The following is a 5718-nucleotide window of genomic DNA, read 5'->3' as shown; positions in this document are numbered from 1 at the left end:
CATCACAACTCAATGGCATCTATCCTTCTTCTGTCACTCTTAGTCATTATCCAACTCTCTGATGCATAGCAAGCAATTGAGAAGACAATCACCTGGATCAGGAGAACCTAAGTCTCTAGACTGACATCATTGCTTCTCTGTACTTTGGAGAGGTCCCTGAGAGCAATTTTTCCCAATGCAACTTTGCCTTTGATTTCCTGACTGCTGGTGTCAATAGTGTTCGTTGTGTATCCTAGCAAGATGAAATTGTTAACAATCTCAAGTTTATCTCCATCTGTCATGGTGCTGCCAATTGGTCCAGTGGTGAGAATCCTTGTTTTCTGGTGTTGAGATGCAATCCACGTTGAAGACTGCAGTCTTTGACATTCTGAGCAAACACTTCTAGTCCTCAGTTTTGCAGAGCTAGATTGGTTGTTATCTTCATAAACGCAGGTGGCTGTGTGACACAGAGACTATAACAATGGGCTCAAGTGTGTCAGAGATGAGGAAGATGGCACAGGATAAAACAGAGTTCAGATCCATTGTTCTAATAGGGTCACAATAAGATAACCCCAACTTGACAACACCTACCAACAACAACAACTGCAAGTAAGAATGGTCGTAAGAATGGTCCCAAACCCAAAAGAATGTTTCAAATTATAAGGTGCATACTCAAGAAGGCAAGCCTAAGAGATAAAACTGGAGGCAAAAGTTGATTTTGGTCAGCAGCCTTGAATATTGATAATTTATTTAACTACTGAGATGTTCATTAAGCTTAGTATTAATCATATTAGCATTTAGTCTTGTCTCAATTTAAGGCACAGAACTTTCTTTCCAGTCAGACAGAGGTAAATGTTTATGCAATACTGAACAAAAGAAAATACTTATTCAAAGAGAAAATGCTAAGAGCAATAAACAAGTAAGTTTTATTGAAAGTTGGTGGCAATCATAGAAACACAATTTGAAATATTTCATTTTTCACTTATATTGGCAAAATTATAACTATAAATAATGTATAATGTTGACTAAAATCTAGAGAATAAACCCACCAAAACACTACTAGTAGTCATGTAAGTTAAAGTAGCATTTGAGGATAATACTTATCAGTGTTTATAAATTCTATTTCTAACTGCTTAAAGCAATCTTCTTAGCTGTGTCTTAAATGCAGTAAGGGCATTAAGAATCCAATTGTCCATCCATAGAGGCATGGTTTGAGATATATTCAAACATTGTATTACAACACAGAATATTAGCCAATATCTCAAAGGGCCATAAAATAGTGATATGTACTGATATTAAAAGATCCTTTGCTCATGCAGTTAAATGAAAATATCACATAGAGACTAGTAATTACAGCCTAATCCTATTTAAGCATGTATTAGAAAGAGTCACATAGTACATATGTGTTAAGTTTATAAAGAAATCCATAGAAAAGGATTTAGAATAATTGTATATTTATCTATTATCTATGATTATTCTGAACATGTAGAGCCAGATTGGGGAAGAAGGAAAGGAATAATATCTATTTCTGTTGCCTGTTTTTAATTTTTTATCAAATTTTTCTCTGCTATCTTTTTTTATGATTGGTAACTTCCTCCTCAGCTCATGTAAAAGATTTGAAACATAAATTATTGGTTCAGCTGGAAAATTGGATATGTAAGAATGTCTTCTTGAAAAGCCAAGTCTACATTTGAAACAAAATAACATCTTCAAGTTAATATTAGAAAACAAAGTTAGATTAATTTTTCATAGGATTTCACAATATAATATATAGATCTTTAACTACCCAAATCTTTTCAGTCACACCACTTTTCCAAACATAACTACATAACTACAATATAAGCTATTCTATATAAATGATAATGGTGTGGGATTGGAGAAAATTTCAATATATTGTACATAGAGTCACTATAAGTCAGAGCTGTCTTAACTGTATCTCCAAAAAGTAATTCCTACGCTATTGTAGTCTTTTTTTTCTCTCTTCCTCTTCACAAACTGTGCCAGCTAAAGGAAGCTTTCTTCGTTACATGGGCTCATACCAAAGAGAAGGTACATCTGCCAACTTGCAGTCAGCAAACTGCTGGTACAGTGTTAACAAAAGAAGTGAAAAGATTTATTAAGTCCAGAGACAAGATGTATTCATGCATTAGAAAAATCATAAATGAAGGGAAATGATGATGGAGGAGGAGAAAAGATAAAATGCTTCTTAAACTTAACTTGGAGGAAAGTTTTTAGTAGAAATTTAGAGAAGGTTGGATAGACAGAGGCTGCGTATGTACTCGAAAGATAAAGAGTTAAAGACATGGGAAAAGAGGCGAGCTCTGGTGGCCTAGTGGCAGGAAACTGCGCTGCAATCCCAGAGGTGCGCGGTTCAAACCCACCAGATGCTCTGATGAAGAAGGAGGAAAAATCACCTCCTGTACCAGTCAGATCCAATTCGACGGTACACACATTAAAAAAACAACAACAACAAAAACAACAACAACAACAAGACATGGGAAGAAAATGTTTAAATTTCCGTTTACAGTGAGCTGTGAATCTAATATTCTTAATGTTTTCAACAGAGTTAAGTAAAGATTGAAACCATGTTTAGTCACTTTTAAATGCTAGTCTATGCTTCTTTATGTGCAATACCTGGCAAAAATTGGGTCTCCTGTTGCCTCAGGGTTTTTTCAAATTATATAAAGAATTTCTGTAGAATCACATTAGAATTGCCCTTAACATAGGAATGAATAATAAAAAAGAGTTAAAGTGGTATATGAAAAATTACCATGTGATTTAGTTGTTTGAAGAACATCACATAGAATTGAGAGAAACTAAGGCAAGCAGGTATCACGTGCATGGGCAGGAGTGTAAATGTGGCAGTAGTTGATAGATGGGCAGGACTGGATTGTGCCTACCAGAATGACAGAGTGCGTACATACGTACAGCTATAAACCTCGATGTGCTATAAACTGGCAAACTACTTAAAATAGGTTAAGCTAAACAGATCTTTCCATCACTGTTAATTCTTTCTAAATGTAGGGTAATAGCTTAATGTAAATTCATTGGTCTTCATAATTATTGTGTGTCAGAAAGCTGGACAATGACGATGGATGATGGAGGGAGAATTGATGCCTTTGAGTTTGGTTTCTAGAATAGAGTACTGAATATACCATTGAACACTAGGAGAACAGGTTCATCCTGGAGAGGGTGAAATCAGGCTTCTCCTTGGAGTTAAGGATTCTGAAGCTCTATCTGACATACTTTGGCCATGTTGCAAGGAGGGATCATTCCTTGGAGAGGGACTTCATGCTTGGGAGGGTGGAGGGACAGTGCAGGAGAGGAAGACCCTCAATGAGATGGATTGACTCAGTGACTGGGGTAATGGAGGTAAGTGTATCAGAGATAATAAGGGGCTGAGAATAGAGCAGGGTTCAGAGCTATTGTACTATGAGTGGTAAGTGACTTGATTATACTTAACAATAACAACACATGGAATAAATAACATTGAATAAATGTAGAAAAATTCATATATCTTAAAGTTTGCTATAGTTAGTTGATGTTGAATTGGCTCCATCAGACTTACACAGCTCATAATTGTCCCAAAGTGAACACACTTGAATAACCATCTGTAAATAAAGTTTTGGTAGCGCCTTAGGAATCCCTACATGCCCTTTACCATTATTCTTCCATGCCCAAAGATAACTTGCAAATTTGTCTGCTTAAGAATACTTACTAGTTCATTCAGCATTGAGAAATTCATAGAGTTGTTAATCATTCATTGGCATTGCTATTATTGCACAGTGATACCACAATACATTTATCTATCTATCTTAAAAGGGCATTTGTGTGGGCTCTGGTTTAGGAGTACTAAGAATAATACTGTGAAGAGCCTTCTAGTACATGTCTTTTGGTGACTTTCTGATAAATAAATACTTGTTATCGTTATGTGCCATTGTTTCAGCTGTAACTCATAGTACCCTGTGTAGCAGCTCTGAACCCTGCCCTGCCCTGAGCCAGTCTCACTGAAACCAACCAACACACCTACCCCCCATCACCCCAGTTACTGTATCAATCCATCTCATTTGGGGTTTTCCTTTCCTGTGCTGTCCGCCTACTCTTCCAAGAATGATGTCCTTCTCAAACGACCAGTGCCCCTGGCCATGTGCCCAAAATAAATGAGACAGAGCTTTGAAATCCTTGCCTCCAAGAAGAAACTTGGTTTCACACTCTCTAAGACAGACCGAAATTGCTTTATAAAATTACAGCGTGAAGTTAATTCTGATTACTTAATGAAATGACTGGTTTTGTTTCACTTACAGTTCTCCACGTTTTCTCAGATGTCATTATTGTGTTACATAAAATTTAGTTAATAATAATGATCCTTCTTCCCCAGCTCTTGTCCTAACATGCTCACAGGGACCTTTGTCTTTTATGACATGTATTTGTGGAGCAGGAAGTCTTTTATAAGTGTTCATACTCTTGCATGTCTTGTTTATGTTTCATCTAGTTCATGTTGTGCACTGCCTTGAACTGCTTGATATTACATTTTTGTTTGTTTGTTTGCTGACACTGCTTACTAGATCATGTTCTGGCTGATACCCTTTCTGTTGCCCTCTCCAATAAGGATGTAGAATGAATAAGGATGACAGAAGAATTGATATGTTTAAACTGTAATGTTGGTGAAGAGGGTGAATATCCCACAGATGGAAAAAAAAACAAACCCAAACCCAGATATGTATTAGAAAAGGTGCAGCCAGAGTGTTCATTGGAGGCAAAGATGATGAAGCTTTGTCCCACATACTTTGAGAATTTCGTTAGGAGAGGTTATTCCTTGGAGAAGGGCGTCATTCTTGGAAAGGTGGAGGGACAACAAAGGAGTGGAAGACCCTCAATCAGGCTGATTGACACAATGACTATAGCAATGGGCTTGAATGTGTTAAAGATTTCGAGGGTAGCATAGGATAGGACAGGGTTTAGATCTGTTATTCATCTGTCACTATGAATTGTACTTGAGAACTGATAACAACAGCAACAACAAAGTCTCCAAAAAGGATAATTGATAAACAATTTAGAAAATGCATATAAAATTAACCAGTGTCAGTGTTTTGTTTGGTTTTCCCCCCATTAGGTTCAAATTCAGTAAGTCATGAGACTCAAAGGAGCTCACTTTGGTAGAAATGACTTGTAAATATAAATTAACAATGCATAAAAGATTGTGGATGGAATACCTCACTCACATAAAAAATAAAAAAATGTGACCACTGTTAATATACATACGGAGTTTGGTAAGAGTGCTACCTGTTGGAAAGTTGGACATTGTGGTGTAAGCTTAAAAGTTGGTTTTTTCTATCAATTGATGCAGAAAAGGCCTTTGACAAAATCCAACAACCTTTCCTGATTAAAACACTCAACAAAATAGGACTAGAGGGGAATTTCTTCAATATAGTGAAAAGTATTTATGAAAACCCGAGAGCTAACCTTATTCTCAATGGAGAGAGGTTAAAGGCATTCCCTTTAAGAACAGGAACTAGGCAAGGATGCCCATTATCTCCTTTCTTATTCAATATTGTATTGGAAGTCTTAGCAATAGCAATAAGACAAGAGAAAGACGTTAGAGGTATACAAATTGGCAAAGAGGAAGTAAAATTATCTCTCTATGCAGATGACATGATAGTATACTTAGAAAACCCTAAAGACTCAGCAAGAAAACTATTGGACATAGCTGACCAATTCAGCAAAGTAGCAGGATACAAG

This window comes from Elephantulus edwardii, unplaced genomic scaffold (assembly GCF_000299155.1).
Source record: "Elephantulus edwardii isolate Elephantulus edwardi_28Jun2011 unplaced genomic scaffold, EleEdw1.0 scaffold00046, whole genome shotgun sequence".
In the NCBI taxonomy this organism is placed as follows: domain Eukaryota; kingdom Metazoa; phylum Chordata; class Mammalia; order Macroscelidea; family Macroscelididae; genus Elephantulus; species Elephantulus edwardii.
The sequence above is the reverse complement of the archived record's forward strand: the minus strand, read 5'-3'. Positions refer to the sequence as shown.